The 21,728-nt window shown below is 35.0% G+C and overlaps 1 non-coding gene across 1 annotated transcript; it reads left to right on the forward strand.

Annotated features, from left to right (window-relative positions):
- The first annotated feature begins 2,133 nt into the window (after positions 1 to 2,133).
- On the forward strand, positions 2,134 to 2,240 carry LOC122118490. The gene has a single exon (XR_006149379.1). It is a non-coding gene; the product is annotated as a U6 spliceosomal RNA (small nuclear RNA).
- Positions 2,241 to 21,728: the final 19,488 nt, after the last annotated feature.

Here is a 21,728-nt window from a genome sequence, read left to right on the forward strand (position 1 = left end):
GGATTATTCAAGATTAGCTATATGTTGATTGATAGTGACTGATCATGACAGAAAGTTGAGGGAAAACCATCTACACTTCAGTGAGGTTCTGACTTGTGCTTCACAAACTGTTATGAAAGCTCTACATGATAAATCTAGCAGCTGCATTTCTAAAAAGTACTTTGGTTGTTACATTTTTTGATATTGTCTCAATTCAAGTAGTTCTCCTTGTAGTTCCATACTATTCAATGATGCTGTATTAACTCCTTGTTACAATTTGCAGACTGGTCTTTTTGATGAAATTTGTGCTTTTCAAAATTGCTCTCCAAATTCCATCCACAAACTACATACAAAATTTATCTGAAAAAAATTTGTATCTGTTTATAGTGCATACACTTTTAGTTTTCATTACAAATATAGAATGTAGTAAAAATTCTCATAGCAATTATACTGCACTAGCTTGTGGGCAGATTCTAATGTAAATATTATACTGTGTTCATGTAGAGTTTTTGAGTATCCAAAGTAATAAACCTGTGGTTCTAAAACCAATACCTTACTTATATTGAGTGACAAATACAATTTCATATAAGCACAGAAGTTTTCCTTGTATCTTTTTAACATATATTTTTTATTATAAATACTGTAAAGAAGGGTTACAGTTACATAAGTAAGGTAATGAGTACATTTCTTATTGAGCATTGTTACCCCCTCCTTTGTTTTTCCCCTACCATTCCTTCCCTTCACACCTCTCCACCTCCCTCTTTCACCCATCCTCTGGTAGAGTGTCTTGTATATTTCATTGTTACATAGGTCAACCAGTATCCTTATATCTTAAATGAAGAAATGCTGAATTGATTTATGCTGATTCTACTTGTGTAGACACATCTAAAATCACTGGCCAAGTCCAAGAGCACATAAATGTAATGCCGTCATTTTTTTGTCAGTTGGTATAATTGTGTTTTACACATTTATTGACAGGTTACAAATTATTCTCAAACTTTAAAACATTAAAAATACTGTCTTTTTTTTCTTATTTTCTTGGCCAGGAAATCAGCAAGACCTCAGTCAGCATTTCTCACATATGAATTTTCACATGGGTTAGTTAAATGTATATGTAGAGTCCAGTTTTCTGAGGACTCACTCATCTGCCTAGGAATTCATGCTGGTTGTTGGAAAAAGAGCTCAAGTAAGGATGCCATTTAAACCCTTATAACTTTACTCTTTACCAGGTTATTCTCCTGCTACTTTGGGTGTTGAGAGTGTCTACAAGAGTAAGCATTCCCTGAGAGCAGGAAGACACCATATGACTTATACTTACTGAGGTGTCCAAGTGACTTGCTATCACTTGTACTGCATTTTGTAAGTCAAATCTCTCTAAAACTGCCTGTTTTAAGAGATAAGAGGAGTGGTAAATGAACTCTTAGGGACCAATACATCTTCAACATATATTGTTCCAAGTATTCCCTTTAAGTCATATTCAACAACTGATGAAACTTGTGTTGGCTGTAATTATGTGTCTTTCTCCGTGTGTGCATGTATACATGTGTATATGTATGTGTGTGAATAGTAACATACATGTGTACATTATGGCTTATATCATCATTTATTCCTTGCTAACAAATAAAGTAAGGAATCCCTAAAGTTTTAACAGAAACTGTGTAGTTAAAGTCTTATCTCTTCACTCTGCTTCTTTACACAAAGACTTTGAAACTTCTCATTAATAAAGTTTCCATAAATTCTGAAATGTACATACTTAGTACTTAATGTCTGCTACCATAAATCTTAAATACTTTACAAAAAGTTTTATACCTTCCAAATAGTCCTATTTTTGGCATATATAAGCAAAATTCCAAAATTAAGCATATTTAAAACATTAAAACTTTTAACAAAACTTAACAGTTGCTGCAATGTTCATTTTGACAGGTGCCTGGTATAGAATAATTGAATTCTTCCTCCTACACATCTCTTGAACTACAAATATCTGGAATTATTTTGTTTTTGGCATGTCTAGCCTGATTTTATTCTTAAATGTGTGCTTATGTAAGAAATACATAATTCTAAAATTTCACAACTATTCTTTTGAACTTGCTTTTTGTTGAATTGTCTAGTTTAATAAAATCAATAAAATTATAATTTATATATAAAAAATGTTCTGTGCTCAATTTAGCATCACATACACTAACATTGGATTGATACAGAGAAGATTAGCATGTACACTGTACAAGGATGTCATGCATATTCTTGGAGCATTCCATATTTTTACAACAACAGATGCTGAAAGTTATGTGGCCACAAAGGAACCATACTGCATACTTGGTGGGAGTGTAAACTTGTTCAACTACTTTGGAAAGCAGTATGGAGGTTCCTCAGAAGACTCCACATAAAACTCCCCTATGACACAGTAATCCCACTTTTGGGGATTTACCCAAATGATCATAAACAAGACCATACTAAAACTACCAACACAACGATGGTTATTGCAACATTATTAACGATAGCTAAGATATGGAACCAACCCAGATGTCCCTCAGTAGATGAATGGATCAAGAAAATGTGGTATATATACACAATGGAATTCTATGCCTCCATCAGAAAGAATGACATCGCCCAATTTGTTAGGAAATGGAAAAAAAATATTGAGTGAAGTAAGCCAATTCCAAAGAAACATAGGTCCCATGATTTCCCTTATTTCAATAACGAATGTATGTCTGAGATAAGCAGAAATGTTCAAAAGATATGTGCATATAACCAGATAAGATGATGTTAAAGAAATTGAACCCCAAGATAGGGACACAAGTGTTTTTTTTGTTTCTTGCTATTGTTTCTAACGTACTTATAATGTGCGATGTCATTTTTTTTGTTTCTTTGTATGTTTCTCCCCACGCTATAACCCCTGTTTTCTCTGTATTTGAAGTTGGTGCACTTACATCTTGTATGTATGCTTCTCTAATTTGGGGAGGGGAAGGGAAAAAATGCTCAAATAGGGATACAGGTTGACCCATTGTAACAATGAGATGCACAAGACACTATGTTGAAAAATGAACTTTACAATTTAGGCAGAGGAAGGAAGGGGGTGGGGAGTGTACTTGTGGAGGTGGGAGGGAAGGGATGGTAGGGGAAATATAAAGGAGGAGGTAACAATGCTTGTTAGGAAACGTACTAGTTTCCTTGTTCATGTAAATGTGACCCCTCTGCACAGTATTATTACAATAAAAAACATATAAAACTGTTCTGAGATGGAAGAGTTTATTTCCTCTATTTTACCCATATAATATCTTTAACAAAGAAATTAATGCAGAACACTGATATGAAGGTAATTTGAATAAATGTGTGTGTGAGAGAGAGAGAAAGAGAGAGAGAGTGCGGCAGCACGCAAGCATGCGAACACATGCCATGCGTGTATATTGGCGTGCTCAGAGTTTAAAATCAGGGTTTCAAGGTCTTGCTAGGCCTTTCCTGTCTAGATTGGTGAGCTACTATATAAGCTACATCTCAATTCCTGGCTCTTTGCTAGTTCATTAAACATTTTGAAAAATAATTTCATGAAGTTTTTTTTTTTGGGGGGGGGGGGGTCTGATTGGCTCCTAAGTGTTATCCACAGATCTCAGTCTCCTGAGCAAATATTCAGAGTAGATAGGATTATAGGTGTGACCAGCCAGCACAAGGCTTTTAGAATAATTTTAAAAATAAAAGAAAATTTACATCATGGGGGTCTGTTTTATCATCTAATTTGAAAGCCTTTTGGAGTGATTATATGTCCATTTAATTCGTTTGGGGATTGTTAGAAGATAGTAAGTGATGATATTTAAAAGTTTTAGTACTTTTTGAAAAAGAAACTAGAACTGTGGGACAGAAGAAATTTGACTGTCTTTGGACCTCAATTTGTAAGCTCAGCTCTGTGCATGATAACCCAATGTCACCAACACAGTCTGTGTTGAAGACAAAATGTGACAGAAAACAATCACCATGGGCAATATTTGCTATGCTATTATTTCTTGGACAATATGAATATTGAATTGAGACTGTAAGAGAATGGAGAGATTTTACCCACCTTTTTGGTATTGCTGAAAGACTTTTGGAAATTTTAACTCATTTCCTTCCTCACTGTGTGTGTCTTTGGGCTACAATTTTTCCCAACACTACAATGGTAATAACATTAGCATTATAGTAAATGTTATCTAAAGAATTAAGAGAATAAAACTTGTGAAACACTTAACATAAGCCTATGAATAAGCTTTGAGTTTAGCCAGCATTCTTTTTTAAATACTAAATAGAATGTGATAAGTAGTACAGAAACCATTACATGTAGTGTGAGCAACCAGAAGTAATATCTATTGACAATGCTCTGCTTCCAAGGAAGCCAGGTATATAACTTCTCATGCTGTAAATCAAACTGGTTATCTTATGTCGTGATAGTGTAAAAATATCAGAGACAGAACGATGAAGGAAAGTTGTAGAGTGAGGTGAAATCCATATGAAAATGTACAAAACTGATAAAACAAAAAAGTATCTGAGCAGTATGTTGTGTTTTACATCATTTAAGTTACATCGCAAAGATAAGGAAGTCCTAGAAGAATAAATTGTCTTTTTGATATTCTATCATAGGTCCCTAGAAGGATGAACACTTTCCTCATTCTTGTAGAGGCATCATCAGATGAGGGGAACTATATTTTTTGTTTGCTTCCTTCCATTTATTCTTCAGTTTGAAATCTGAACTACATGAGACTGAAAGAAACCAAGTGAAATTAGTCATGCAGGCTTTGGAAAGAACAAAGTAAAATAAATAAAATATATATAGCCTTGTAAAAGGTCTAACTAAATTGAGTAATATAGCCTCAAGCATTAACAGAAAATGATTTAAAAAATACCATGTTATTAAAAAAATTAAAAATGTTAGGAGCTGCTTAATTTTTTTCCTTCTACTACCTTGAATTAATTATTGATTTTCTATAGAGAGATTAAAGATGAGATTAACAAGAAACTTGATTAAAAATGGGCAAATGTTCTGAATAAACATGTTTTCCAAAAAGCCGTGAAAATGGCCTGTGGCTTTACAAATTTGTTTCTAATACAACTTCTATGCTGGGTTAATGCTTTGTGAGCAGAAGTCATTAGAGAAATGCAATTCAAAATCACTATGATACTACTTCTTAACTGTTATATCTCTTATCAAAAATATCCAAGGAACGGGTATGGTGGTAAAGCCTGGTAATTCCAAGTGATTGGAGGTTGGAGTAAAAGGATTTGAGTCTAAGGCCAGTCTTGGGTACTGCACACAGTAAAAATCTGCCCTTTAAACAAACTCAAAAGGTAATAATGTTGGCTGGCGACACTGGGGAGAAAAGGACATTTTCTACACTGTTGGTCAAAATACAGGTTAGTGTTCTCATTGTAGAAAGTAGTATGCAGTTTTCTAAAGATATCCAAAGTTGAAGTATCATCTGACCCACCAATCGTGTGATCATTTCTCTCTGGTTAACTCTTAAATATATCTGTAGTTCATTGTTATTCACATTATTCACAACAACAGCCAAGATATAAATCGAAGTCCAGTGTTCACCTACAAACTAATAAAGCAACTGTGGTACATGCACAAATATCTTTTTCTGTTGATCCCAAAGTAATTTTTTTATTGTTTTCTTGTTTCCATGTAATTAACCTCTAAACTAGAAATCCAGATATATAATTTAATTTAACCAATACTATATATTGAGTATAAGGACCTTCTACTCTCTGCATTCTTCACACTAAGATCACCAAATATGATGAGTCTGAAATAATTAGTCTCTTTTTGACCTATGTTAATATTCTTTACGATGTGAGTGAAATGTTTAAAAAGTAGTATTTGTTTTAGCTTAATTGCTCTGAAGAGACAATAAATGATATTATCAAAGCTTAAAAATGATTTGATTTAAAATTTAAAATTCAGGAAATGGTTTTGACTATTCTGGTTACTGGAGCCTTCACTGCAACCACATGAGACAATTTATATTGATGAAGCAAAAATCTGACGTTAGACATTTATGAATAAAAAAATCGTCATTCTGAATATGTAGAGCTACATATAAAATATAGAAAATTTAGCTTCTAAATACCTGAATGCACTAGTACATTTAATTGCAGGGTAAGTACTTGTTCTGAAAGCAGATAAAATTGCACTTATTTTGAAATGTAAACCTAAGTATTTATTTGAATAAAAGACAATGTTTAAAATATCACTCATTCAAGAAACAAGATGTACAGTTAGTTGTTTTCATTCCAATTATGTTCTCTAAACTTACTACAAATACTAGATTAGTAAACCTAATTAATTACTTTGTAGGAAAATAGCAATTCCGTTTCTTAAAACTCATGACAATAACTTTTTCTCAAAAAATTGCTAAGTAACTGTTTTATATTTTTTGTCATGGAATCTTATTCAAAAAATTTTTATTCATCAAGTTAAATAATTGGCAAACAATATAAATTATGCACGGACAAAGTTTATCTAAGATGATTTTTTTTTTCAGAAGACAGATCATGGCTCTCTTAATGAACACCAGAAGGCAGTGTGTTCTTTATTAATTTTTAGTTATTTTGTTAATAGATATTAATTGTCAGAAGTGACAATTCCATAATATATTTAAATGTATTTGATTATACTCCCTCTATTTCCTTCTCATTACTCCTTCCTCCAAAGATCTTCTGTTTTTCACATGAATTACATCTTTATATATGCGCATATAAACTAATTTGGAACATTTAAGCTAAACTGCAAATTAATTCAAGATGTACAGTGAATTACTAGAATGAATAAAAACCTAAATATTTTTGTTAACTTTTGATATATCATTATTATTATGGTTAGGGATAGGATCCCAGACAGAATTAGAATTAGGATTAGAGAAATAGAAAATTTAGGTTCATCAAAGGATGACCCATTGCAACAATGATACTCACAAAACACTATGTTGAAAATGGAGGATGATCCATTGCAACAATGATACTCACAAAACACTATGTTGAAAATGAAGTTTACACCATGGGGAGGGAGGCGTATGAGAAGTGGGAAGGGATGGGATAGTAGGAGAACAAGAAAGAAGTGGGTAACAATGCTCAACAAGAAACGTACTCCTTACCTTACATATGTAACTAATCCCTCTTTAAAGCATCTTTTCAACAAAATAAAATTTTTAAAAAATAATGAAAAATAAAACCTGACAGGAAATAGAAAAACACTTAAAAATTTATGTTCAAAATGCAAGTAAAATTTAGACCTACACGCTGAGCAAGAGTTAGGATAAATATGAAAAAAGTGGCTTGCTATTAACATGATGATTTGGTTATACGTAGGTTTAGGATTAGGCAAGGTGTGTCAGTTAGAGCGGGGTTAGGAGGAGAAAAACATGTAAGATATTGTGTAAAACTGCCACATATTTTAAGAAGAATGAATGGCAAGAATGAATGAAAACCAGTATGTGTTACTTTAAACATTCATATATAATTTGGTTTAAAGTGTGAGATACTTTTTTGTTCCAGTTAGGGTTAGGGAAGGATTAGCTTTAAGGTAAATTTTAGTTTTCCAATAAGATGTAGAAGCCAAAAAAATGTGTGATTGAATAGAATCTAGGCAATTTTCCTTACATTAACCATTTGTTGTTAAATCCGAATGTGATTTGGAGTAGGTTTCTGGTTAACCAGAGTTGAGGATAGAATAAAGAAATGGGTTGAACTAGTGGCTCGCGCCTATTATTCTAGCTACTCAGGAAGCTGTTTTCTGAGGATCGCAGTTCAAAGGTAGCCCAGGCAGGAAAGTCCGTGAGACTTTTATCTCAAATTAACCACCATAAAACACAAAAGCGGTGCTGTGGCTCAATTGGTAAAACGCACACCTTGAGCTAAAGAACTCAGGGATCATGCCCTGGCCCAGAGTGCAAGCCCCACGACCGACAAAAAGAAAAAAAAAAAAAAGAAATGTTAAATATTAAGTAAAGCTGAAACGTTTTTTTAGGAATTCTAGGAATTCAGGAAAAGCTGGGATAATGGAAGTACAATGTATTTCATAAAATCAGGGTTTGAGATCAATGGGTATAATGATTCCTGTTATGGAACAAAATACATTCAGAATTAGGAGTGAAAAATCTTTAGGGTTTACAGAAAACCTGCAATTTATTTCAAGAATCACCAGTGGAATTTCAGTTAGGATTGCACAAAACGAGCATTTTTCATACATTTTAGAATTGGGATACGATTAGTGTCAAGGTTATGGTTAGGATTCCAGCCATGGTTAGGCTTAGAGTGAAGGAGGAAAAACAATAAGGGTCAAAATGAAGGTAAATTTTAATATAAGCCTGGTAAGAATTAGAATGAATGTAAACTAGAGTATTGCTATTAATATTAGAATCTACTTACAATTAGGCTGATGGTTATTCTCAATGTTCCAGTTAAGAAAGATTAAGTTTAGGGTTAGAAAATGACTAAGATATTGGAAAAATTGAAACCTATGTTTGGAAGGATGAGTGAAAACTAGTGTACTTGTGTTAGTGTTAGTATTATTATATAATTCGCATTAAGATTAGGGTCAGTATTTTCTTCTGATTATATTTACTGTTACGAATAAGAAAGCTTTTAGTATAAAATTGTGTTCACTAACAAGTAGAAGCAAATATATGAGGCTGAATAGTAACTATAACATTATTATTATATATATTTCTCAGTGATCATTCTTGTAGTGGTTAATGAGAGTTGTCCAGCCAAGTTTAGGTTGAGAGTTAACGTTAAGTAATGGACTAGATGGTAAGTAAATCTAAAACTCTTTTCAGATACAGTGGTTCAGGAAAAGGCAGAATCAATGGAAACTACAGTATTTATCCTGGTAAGAGAATGTGAAGACAAGTAATATAATGGCTCATGTTAGGGAACAAGATAACTTTCGAGGTAGAGACAGAAAATTTGTGGGAATTAGGGCAAACTGAAACTCATTTCCAGAGTGAAAACTGGAGTATTCATTAGGATGATTAAAAACTAGAGTATTTTTCTTCAACATTAGAATTGGATTATCATTAGGGTGAAAGGATTTAGTTCCAGCTAGGCTTAGTGTAAGCATTAGGGAAATGGAAAATTTAGGGTCAAACAAAGTAAATCTTCGAATAACATGTAGAGTTATAATTAGGATGAATGTGAAATAGAAAACTGCTAATAATATTAAGATTAGAGTATGATTAGGGTGAGGGTTACAATAAAGACAAGATAATGAGTGAAATGACAAACTATTTTTAGAAAGATGAGTTGAATTGAAGTTAGGATGAATAAAAGCTAATGTATTTGTGTGGTTTTTAGACTCCAAAGGCCATTAGTTCTAGGTTTAGGTTTACTTTCCTAATTCAGTTTAGGATTAGGGTTAGGGAATGGTAAGCTTTAAGGTAAAACTGAGTTTCTGCTAACACTTTCAAGTAAACTAAGTGCGAAATTTAACAAAAATTACAGAGCTTCCCTAATTTTCCTATTCAGGGTTCAATAGGGTTAAATTTAGAGTTAGGTTTCTAGTAAGGTTTAGATATATAGTTAAGGTTTGGAAGTAGAGTAGATTTTAAGTAAACTCGCAGCTTCTTTTTGGATATACAGGAGTTCAGTAAAAGTTAAGATCAATGGAAACTATGGTATTTTTCATGATATGAGGATTTGAGGTTAATGATTCCTAATAGGGAACAAGATAGATTTCAGAGTCCAAGTTAGAGAATCTGTAGGATTTGGAGCAAATTGCAAATCATTTCAAAGACAATGGGTATCTGTAAGGATGTATCTAAACTCAAGTAATTTCCATTAATTTTAGGATTGGGTTACTATTATCATCAAGGTTACTCTTAGGGTTCTGACCAGGATTAAAGTTAAGATTAGGGAAATGGAAGGTTGAGAACTTGAGTGACTTACTTCATTTTTGTATATATACGCACTATTCTAAGGCTTTAACTCAAAGCTTGGGTTCTGTTCCTGAGCTTTATGCTGTAGGCTACAAGCCACGAATCCACTTCCAGCTTTCTTGGGCATTGAATTGGAGACAAGAATGGCACAGACTTTACTATCCAAGCAGATACTGAACTGAGATCCCCAGATCTCTGCCTTCTGATTAAAGTTAGAATTAAAGGCATGAGCTATCAGTGCCCAGCAAAGTGCTTGACTTTTATTGATTGTTTTTACTTATGTTCAAGATCAATACTTGAATTCAATATCTGAGAGCTTTGGTCACGAGGTAGCCAATGCCACTTGAGCCATATCTCCTAAAATGATTATTTTAAATAGTTGGAAATCATTAAATTTTCTTCAGATGATAGGCAACATTACTGTTGTTCTAATACTCATCCTAACGAAAAAAGATTTATAGACCCTAGAGATGATCTGAGCACATTCTCATGCTTTGCTTCTAATTGCATAACATTTTAGGGACATGATTTTTAATCATTATTTTGAGTTATCATTAAACAAGGCAGTTAATGCGTACAGTATACTTTGATCAATGCCAACCCTTTCAATATTTTCATCCATCCCTCCTCTATGAATATCTTCCTTCACTTTTATTAGTTTTTTAGGAAATTTACTGGATTCCTCTCTGCACTTCCTCCAATTCCTCTTGTACATTCTACCTTTTCTCCCTTCACCTCTCTCTTGACTACCCACTTCCCTATTATCCATCAGCTCTACTCCTAGGCATTTACCTGAAAGTTTACAAACCAGGATATAGTTAAAGTTTCAGCACAACCATGCTTACTGAATCAGCCCAGATACCCCTCAAGTGAGAAATGAATGAAGAAAATGTAATACACACACACACACACACACACACACACACACACATACACACACACACACACACACTGGAAATTCTACTTACCCATCAGAAAGAATATTGAACCATTTGTATCTCTCATCTCTCATTTCTCTCATTTCTTCTGCCTGGTATCCCATTGTCGCCTTACTGTGCTTGTACTGCAGTAACTGATCCAAGCAAAATGATGTAAAAGATTTTCAGGGTTATTGGCTAGCCATAGATTCCTGAATATGAGTTATTTGCTCCTTCTCTTTGTCTATTCATGCCTATGAGTAGTGATTGTGCAGATTCATTTGTACCATTTGCTACACAGAAAAGAGATGAACTACTTGGACATATATTTACATACATGTATATACATACATACATGGATATATGCATTTTATGTTTTCAAGAATTTGGAGCTAACAAAAATCACATGCATTTTCCTTCCTTTTCAATTCTTTCAAAGCCTAAATAACTTTGTCTCTTTTGAATACCTAATTTTAAAGAAAATGGCACCATCTCTGATGTCAGTGGCCTTGAAAATAGATGATCAAATAGGACAAAATTACTTAGGCTTTTTGGTGGAAGAGAGGAGTATTACTAGGGTTCTATCCAGGAGTTCTCTGCTTGTTAGACAGGACGTTGCTTGTATAGCATCAAGCAACTCAACCTCTTTTGCCATACTTCTAGTCCATATTATTTGCTTGAAGTCTTGAACTTTTTGCACAGGTGTGATCTTAGATTGACTGAGACTTTGTTACCTATGCCTCCCACATAAGTAGCTAGGATTTCAGATGTGAATCATGATGGCTAACTCATTTGTTGAGATGGGAGATGGCTGTCTTGGCAATTATATCTGTGGCCTAGCCTCAGACCATGATCCTTGTCATTTCTTCTTCCCAATCAGCTGGGATTACAGAATTAGACTACTATACTTGGTGTACATGACGCCTTCTTTTTTTTAATTTAATTTAATTTTATTTGTGAACATACTGTACAGAGGGGTGACAATTACATGGGCAGGATAATGCGTACATTTCTTACCAAGCATTGCAACCTCCTCCTTTGGTTTACCCTTCACATCCCTTCCCAGCCTCCCTCCTCCCCCCCAATCCCAATCCTTCTCCTTTCCCCCCCTCCCCCCCCCCCCGCACCGACGTTGTAAAGCTCGTTTTGGACATGACAACTTGTACTTCTCATTGTTGCAACAGATCCACCTGTATCCTTAAACAACTGGTTTTTCCCCATCTCCTCCACAAGTTATACTGACATCAAATATAGTGAAAGCAGGGGTTATACTGTGGAGGAGGGACATACAAAGCAACAAAGAGATAATCTTATAAATGCGTTAGAAACCCATGCAAGAAAGAAAAAAAACATTAAAATACATATCTAAGGATTCATTTTCCTGACATCACATTATCTGACCTTTTCCGCTTGACTCATACATATACTAGATATTGCAAATAAGGGAAACCATGGGACCTATGTTTCTTTGGGCCTGGCTTACTTCACTTAATATAAATTTTTCCAAGTTTTTCCATTTCCTAACAAATGGGGCAATGTCATTTTGACACCTTTTTTTTTAAGAGGTTTTTTTATTGTAAAACTACTGTATAGAGGGGTTATAGTTACTTGAGCAATGTAATGAGCACATTTTCTATCAAGCATTGTTACCTCCTCTACTGTTTGTCCCCTACAACCCTTCCCTCCCACCTCTACAACTTCAATACGCCTCTCCCCTCTTCCCCGCTTCCCTGCCTACATTGTAAACGTCTTTTCTCAACATAGTCTCTTATGCATCTCATTGTTACAATGGGTCCGCTTTTATTCCTATTTACACATTTTGTTTTTTCCCTTCTCCTCCCCAAGCTAGAGAAATGTGTATACAAGATGCGGGGCACATACATCAAATACAGTGAAAACAGGGATTATACTGTGAGGGAGGAACACACAAAGAAACAAAAAAAAAATTACATGGTTGATTATAAACCCCTATCTTGGGGTTCATTTCACTTCACATCATCTTATCTGGTCATATATACATAGCTTTTGAACTATTATCCTTGTCCCAGGCATACACTAGTTTTTGCAAATAAGAAAACCATAGGACCTATGTTTCTTTGGGTCTGGATTACTTCATGTAATATAACTTTTTCCAAGACTCCACTTAGATCTCCTATGACCCAGCAATCCCACTTTGGGGCATTTACCAAATGATCACAAACAAAACCATACTAAGCTACCAGCACAACGATGTTTATTGCAAAATTATTTAACATAGCTCATATATGGAACCAACCCAGGGGCCCCTCAGTAGATGAACTGATCAAGAAAATGTGGTATATATACACAATGGAATCCTATGCCTCATCAGAAAGAATGGCATAGCTCCATTTTTTATGAAATGGAAAGACCTGGAAAAATTATATTAAGTGAAATAAGCCAGGCCCAAAGAAACATACGTCCCATGGTTTCCCTTATTTGGAATAACTAGTATATGTCTGAGACAAGTAGAAAAGGTCAGATAAGTTGATGAGAGGCGAAATGAACCCCAAGATAAGGCTTCAAACGACTTTTTTTCTTTTGCTTGTTTCTAACATATTTATAAGAAGATTTTTTTTGTTGCTTTGTATGGCCTTCCCCCATGGTATAACCCCTGTTTTCACTATATTTGATGTTGGTAGAATTTGTGGAGGGGAAGGGAAAACCAAATTGCTTAAATAGGGATATAGATGGACCCATTGCAACAATGAGATGTTCAAGACATTATGTCGAAAAGAACTTTACTACTTTAGCTTGGGGTGGGGAGACACGGGGTGGGGGGAGATGGAAAGGGATGGGAAGGGGAAACAAAGGAGAAGGCAATTCTTGATAAGAAATGTACTCATTACATTGCCAATGTAATTGCACACCCTCTGTATGGTATTTTCCCAATAAAAAAAGAGAAAATGTGATATATATGTATATTTATGTATATATATGTGTGTGTATATATATGTATATATATTCGGGTGTGTGTATATATATATATATATATATATTTAATGGAATTCTATGCCTCTGTCAGAAAAATGACATCGCCCATTTGGAAGGAAATGGAAAGATGTGAAAAACATTATATTAAGTGAAATATGCCAGGCCCAAATAAACATAGGTCCCCTAGTTTCCTTTACTTGTAGTAACTAGTACATGGTACCATATGACCATATAAGATGATGTTAATTGAAATGAACCCCAAGATAGGGACACAACTGATTTTTTATTCCATGAGATTCTTATCTCTATATAATCCCCAAAATAAAGTTGGAAGGGGAGCTGCAGTTCATGTATAGAACACCACCCATTAGGGAAAAAGCTTAAGTGAGAAGGTAAGATCCTGAGTTTAAACCACAATATCAGCACTCAAAATAGTTGATTTCTTTTCCTTGAGGTTTTTATTAAATTGCTCAGAAAATAATCAACATTGAATTTATGTTTAACATTACTATTAAAATCCAGTTATATTTATTGATGTTATTCTTTGTTTTCCTAAATTTTACTTACACATTAATATCCAGTAATGGAAAGAGGTGACTATTGTTTCACAAGTTTTTATGGCAGTTGAATATGTGGATGATAGATGCATACAAGGAATTTGGACTGAAAATAGATATGTGCAAGCTCTTTACACAAAGAAATGATAGTTGAAGAAGCTGTGGGCATGTAACAGCAAGGAAAGATAAGGTATGATTCTGGAAAACACACAATTTTGAAAGAAAATAAAAACAAGTAAAATATGTAGCTTTTAGTAAGAACTTTGTAACACACACACATTTTATTCCTTATTTCTACTGTAAGGCATTTCAGTAAAGTTTATTTTACAAAGTTAAACATGATTGACAATTAATATTAACTGGCTTCTCTGTCAGGTAAGCAATTATTCTAGCCAGTTGCCAGGGGTTCATGCTTATAATCCTAGCGACTCAGAGGGCTGAGATCTCTAGATCCTAGTTCAAAGCCAAGTTGAAGAGGAAAGTTGGTGAGACTTTTCTGCTCAATTAACCACGAGATAAGTGGAAGCTTCACTGTGGCTCAAAGTGCAAGCACTCGCCTTGAGTAACAAATTTCAGAGACAGAACCTAGGCCCAGAGATTTAGCTCTCTGAAATTATTCTTAAAATACTTGTTCTCAGGATTTCTTTAACTTGTCTAGAAGAATGTTTTAAACAAGGATTTTTTATTTAATGTTATATCATTGATTTTTACGATATGCAGAGAAAAATTATTTATAGTCAGAACTGGTTTGTATTGCTTTGTATTACACATTCCCTCTACACCCAGAGATCAGCTGGAAAGCAGATGGCCAAATCCTGGTGGTTGGCAATGAAGATACATAAGTGTTCTTTGAGCAAAGAAACAAACTTATGAAATGGTAGCCTTTATATATAACACCTTAATAGTAACTATAAAATTAATGTTATTACTATTATTATTTTTTTTGTCATTTGTGGTGTTTGAACTCTGGGTCTGGGCATTGTCCCTCAGCTCTTCAGCTCAAGTCTAGCATTCTACCACTTGATCAACAGTGCCACTTCACATTTTCTGAACCTTTAATTGGAGATAAGGGTCTCACAGACTTTCCTATCTGGACTGGCTTTGAACAGAGACTCTCAGTTCTCAGACCCTTTAGTAGCTAGAATTGCAGGTGTGAGCCACTGGCCCCCGGCAGTAAAATTATTTTGAAAAAGAAAAAAAAACCACAATTGTATCCTTAAAAAATTACAATCTAGAAAGTGTATCTGTAATGTTAGTTGTGTCAAGTTACCATAGGCAGCAATCATTTTTAGATCTCACTATGTCCTGTCTAATGCCAGATAATATTTCATTAATTTATTTTACTTTTTCCTAACAAAGTTCATCATGAATGGCTACGGCAAAATTTTCTAGTGAGCATCAACAATTCTTCAACATATTTATTTCAACAAACAGCATTTTGCATTTGGTTGTTGTTGTTGTTTAATTTTGCCAGCGGTGGGGCTTGAAATTAGGGCCTGGGCCCTCTCACTGAGCTTCTTTGATCCAGACTAGCACTCTACCAATTGAGCCACAGTACCAGTTCCAATTTTTCTGCTTATGTCATACTGAGGAATCAAATCAAGTGCTTCATGCATGCGAGGCCAGCACTCTACCACTAACCACGTTCCCAGTTATTGGGACTTTTGTTGTTGTTGTTGTTTTAAGATAGCATTTTACTATGTGTCCTTCTGTTGGCCTAAAACATAGGCTGGTCTCAAGCTAACTTCTAAATCATCCTCTCAAGTTCAGAGATTACAAACATTGACCACCATATTCGGCTCAGGATTCTTGGTGAGAGAAGACTCTTTCTGATATAGAAAGAGTTATTCTGTCTTCCTTGGACTCAATGGATTTTACATTCAGCATTTTAATCACATTCTGTCCTGGTGTGTTTCCACTTCTAGATCAATAGAAATATTTCAGGTTCTGAACTTGAAGCTGATCCCTGCCATCCAACAACATCACATTCTTGTGACTAGCACTAGCTGGCCTCATGAGTATAGCAGCCAGCTGGAGCTCAGCTATCTGATGGCCTTGGGCTCCAACAATACAATCATTTCTGTGCACAGACTGAAAACTGTCATAGGTAATTTTGATTTATTCCATTCTATTATCAGCTAAATTCTATTCTCAGCTTTGTATGATTTAAAATCTCTAAAATATTAATTACTATTTTCCTACATTCTCAAAAGTAACATCTATGTCTTACTCTAAAATTCATTCAAGCATGCAACAATATTAATGTAGTTGCTGTCGACCTATGGCTCATATTTTAAAACCTGGCTACTTTAGAGGAAAAATCAGAGGATCCTGGTTTAAAGCAGCCTATGCAGAAAAATCTGAGATATTTCTACAATTGAGAAACCAAAATCCAGAAGTGGAGATGTGGCTCTCATGGTAGAGTGTCAGCTTTGTGCAAAAAGACTAAACAGGAATATTAGGTCTACTTCTGACTCCATTATTTACTCATGGAACTCACTCACACACACACACACACACACACACACACACACACACACACACACACACACACATTATCTACATTCTCTTTGCCTCCCCTTCTTGAGCAGTATTCAGTGCCATTAACTTAAATGCATGTTTTCTCCAAATTATTATGGTAGGGAATAAACTACATTTGCATTTATGATAATGCACTTTTTTGTACTTTTTGTTTTGCAGTTTTTTGTACTTATGTGAGAGAACAGTGTTTTGTGAAGACTAAACAGAAATTAATGTGTCAGTAACTAGGTAGGTGACAGACTGAAAAATGCAGATAATACCACTTTAAATTTTATTTCTCAAAATTTAAATATATATACATTTGTATGTATTTAAAATTTCTGCCAAGATTTTATTTCCATTAAGAATAATCAATTTTTCCATTATATAAATTTAACATATTGTACGTCTCGTATTAGATTTATATTTATAGGTTTGCTTTCCTTGGAGACAAGGTTCTGCAGTCTATATCTGGCTTTCCTCAACTCCTAATTCTGTCTGGCATTATCATGTAGTAGTATAGTACCATGTCCAGCTATATTATTTACATTTTGTACAGTAGAATATTAATATGAACATCTTTAAGTCACATATCTTCATGAGTATGAATGAATTTCTTCCAAAAAATGTTATAGATAGAGTTACTGAGTGAAGCTAATTATGGTAGACATGCCTGTAATCACAGCACCCAGGAGGATTGTAAGCTTAAGAGCAGCCTGAGCTACACAGCAAGTCCCTTTTAAAACAAAACAAAACAACAACTGGTGAGCTTGGAAGTGGGAAAGTATTGTTAAGTGGGGTGATAGGAACATACAAAATTGTGCGTGTGTTTGTGTATGTGTTTGTGTTGTGTGTGTGAGTGGGTGTGCGCGCGCGTGCGCGTGCGTGTGTGTGTGTGTGTGTGTGTGTGTGTGTGTGTGTGTGTGCTTGTGCTTGTGCTGGTCCTAGGGTTTGAACTCAGGGCCTGGACATTGTTCCTGAGATTTTTGCTCAAGCTAGCACTCTACAACTTGAACCAAACTCCACCTCAAGCTTCTTTAGAGGTCAATGGAGATGAGTCTGATCCATGTTCCTGTTCCGGTTTAGAACCTTGATCCTCTTTTCTCTGCCTCTTTTGTAAGATAACAGGCATGAGCTGTATAGTTGCTGTAACTGTTAAGTAATACAGTAAACATCATTCCAGTTTATACTCCTTCCAGCAGTGTTTGAGTGTTACACACACACTTAAGATAAAACCCACTCCAGGTTTGATGACATCCAGATCTCATAATGTGAGATATGTATTGTTATGCTCAGTTTAACTATGAAGACTTTGAGCTCCAGAGAGTTTAGTTAATTTTGAGTCCCTATCTCGTATACAGTGGAGCCTGTATTCAAGTTCAACTAGATCTGTTTATTTCAGAAAACATGGAGTCATCATCTGTTCTAGTCAACACATGTTCTAGCAAGTACTGCTAATTAAAAGCACAGTTCTGTTCCTGAAAGCTTACTTTTCTCGCTCTTTAACTGTTTTCACCCCTGTTCATAAGCTAGGGAAAGCACACATGATGAGAAGAGCCATTTTTGAAGGGGAAATTGATAATGGGTTTTGAACTTGGTATCACATATATATTAGTCGGATCTTCCGTTTGACTTATACCTCCAGCACTATATTTCTGTTTTTTTCTTTTGCATTATTATTAAAAAGATGAGTTACACAGAGTTTATAGTCATATAAGTGAAGTATGGATATATTTCTTTTTTGAAATGTCACCCCTTCCCTTGCTCTCTCAATTTTTCTCTCTCACTGGTTTGGTTTTATTAACTTCCTCCTCCTCCTCCTCCTCCTCCTCCTCCTCCTCCTCCTCCTCCTCCTCCCCTTCCTCCTCCTCCTCCTCCTCCTCCTCCTTCTCCTCCTCCTCCTTCTACATCTTCTTCTTCTTCTTCTTCTTCTTCTTATTATTATTATTATTATTATTATTATTATTATTATCATTATTATTATTATCATCATCATTATTTTGCTTTAGAGGGGATAGTTACATATGTGTGGTAATGACTACATTTCTTTCGTAGTTGTTTTTGTTTCAGTCAGTAATCAGGCTTGAACCAAGGGCCTGAGCACTGTCTTTGAGCTCTTTTGCTGAAGAATGGCACTCGTATTGAGCAACAGCTCTACTTTCCAGAGTGCATTTCTTTCTGGACAATGTTACCCTTTCCCTTCATCTGTTAGTTTTCCCGTCCTTCCCCACAAATAAGTTGCATAGGTCATTTTCAATATAGTACCAATTGAATACCACTGTTGCACATGTTCATCATTTGTCTCTCTTTTAATATGACCCCTTTAACTTCTCAAAGAGAGATAAATGAAGAAACATGACAAAAATGAAAGAAAACAAAGAAAAATATCATCTTGTTTCTGTTTCCTGGTCACTGGCTATTTTTGAGATAAAATGTGTTTGTGTGTGTGTGTGTGCGTGTGTGTGTGTGTGTTTGTGTGTGTGTAAATACTTGGGCTTGAAATCAGGGAGTTGACTTTTAGCTTTTTATTCAAGGGTAACTGTGTGTTTGTGTGTGTGTGTGTGTGTGTGTGTGTGTGTGTGTGTGTGTGTGTGTGTTTGTGTGAATAATGGAGCTTGAACTCAGGGAGCTGACCTGTAGTTTTTTAACTCAAGGGTAGCCGTCTACGACTTGAACCAACCTTCACTTCTTGATTTTGAATGGTTAATTGGAGATCAAAATTTCACAGATTTTTCTAACCTGGTCTAACTATAATCCACTTTCCTCAGATTTCAGCTAGAGTTACAAGTGTGAACCACTGGCCATGATTGGCCAACATTATTTTGTTAAGTAGTTGAAATGTAAAAGACAGTTGCAACCATAGTAAAAAAAGAAATCCATTTAACTTTCCCAGCTTTATTAACTTTTAATACTTTTTCACATATGATATGGACAGAAAAACAGTTTTGGTTTTTGTCGGGGTTTTTTCCTCATGGTGAACTTGATTTTATAAAGCTTTTAACCTACTAAATATTGATGAGAATATGTCAGATGGCATTAATGACCTTTTGTTGTCTTTCATAAGGAAATGGTGCAAACTAACACTTGTGATAAATTTATGTGCAGGACCCTGATAATATATCCACATTCTTAGCCAGAAGACAGTAGTGACTGTTACAAATCATCTAGATCTGACAAAACCCTGACTCAGGCCTTATTACCACATTCCTATATGTCCTGTTAGAGTGTGATCCTGACTCTCCAGTGAACATTACAGAGCCTTGCTGGAGCTTCTCAGGACAGAGCCAAGGTCACCAGTCAGGCGTGGCACCTACACTGTGATGGGAGACTGGTGACAGCTTCCTAAGATGGAACAACACAGGAAATGTTACGTCCTTAAGTTGTCATCAGTCCATACGGTTCCTCATTGAGCATTCGACCCTAAGACTTAAGGAGAAATCAAACTCTCACTTCCTTGTGCCACTTGTGGACCTGTATATCTTCTGCTGCTGTCATCTTCTGTGGAAAGAAATTATCTGAGCTCTATAAGCCATTTTGCTTCTTCTAGGTCCTTAGGGTAAGTCTGGCTTCTATATTTATACGAAAAGAAATGTAGTGATATAAAATAGTAAACAACATTTTTCTAGTCTATTTATTACCCAAATATGTTTTCAGATTCTACCAATAATTATTATTAGTAAGAGGCCCTTAATTACAGTCATTTTCTCAAACTCCTAAGTTCCTCAGTAAGCTGTGCAAGAGAAACAACAGCAAGTGTGAAGGGTCTTCCAGTCTAACTTCTTGGCCAGGGAGGAGTACCTCCAAATTGAACAAAGAATAATACTTATATCTCAGATTACATGTCCAAATTATACATACCAAAGAAAGTTAAGGGCAAGAGATTTGTCTGACTTGGGAACAGCGCAGATAACAAACACATACTCTATGTTAACAGAAACAAAAACAAATTTTCCTTTATTCATCTAACAAAGTAAAAAGCGCTACTTTTCTCATCTCTTAGTTGTAGTTATATGTACTTAGTACTAGCTTCTTGAAAGTCCTGAAAAAATCTTTGACACGAACTCAGAAGTTCCGTTGGTATCAGCTTAAGATTTTATGAAAAAAAGTTAATTTTTATATTTTTAAAAATCTATTTTATTATAAAGATGCTGTATAGAGGGGTTACATTTACATGAGTAAGTTACATTTCTCATTGAACATTGTTACCCACTCCAGTGTTTATCTCCCTCTGTCCCTTCCCTCCAATCCCCCCCCCTTGTAAAGTTAATTTCCGCCATAGTGTCCTGTGAATATCATTGTTGCAAAGCATCACCATTTAAACTTTTTTCAGCATTTTGTTATTTCCCTTCCCTTCCCCCAATGAGATAAATGAATACACAGAATGCAGGGTACCAGAATCACAGATGGGAATTGCCATGGATAAAACCAATATGAGAAGAAAAATAACATAAACTGAGAAAAATGTACTATCTGCAGTATATTGGTTACATCAAACTTAGCAACTAAACAAAAGAAGACCTGCCGTTTCTATGTATTAGCATTCATTTCAGTTAGCATCATTTTGTATGGTCATGTATATATTCATAACTCCTTCGCTATTATGATCCACTTTCAGGAGTAATAGGCTAATGCTAATTATTGCAAGTGAGGGAAATCATAGGGCTCATGTTTCTTTGGGACTGGCTTGATTAACTTAATAAGATTTCTTCCAAGTCTTTTCATTTTCTTACAAAAGGGACGATGCCATTCTTTCTGATAGAAGCATAAAATTCCATTCCGTAAATATACCATATTTTCTTGATCCATTCATCTATTGAGGGGCAACTAGATTGGCTCCATATCTTAGCTATGGTAAACAATGCTGCAATGAACATAGTTGTGCTGGTAGCTTATTGTGCCCAAGT

The sequence above is a fragment of the Dipodomys spectabilis genome, unplaced genomic scaffold (genome assembly GCF_019054845.1).
Source record: "Dipodomys spectabilis isolate Male_0828 unplaced genomic scaffold, ASM1905484v1 ptg000153l, whole genome shotgun sequence".
NCBI lineage: Eukaryota > Metazoa > Chordata > Mammalia > Rodentia > Heteromyidae > Dipodomys > Dipodomys spectabilis.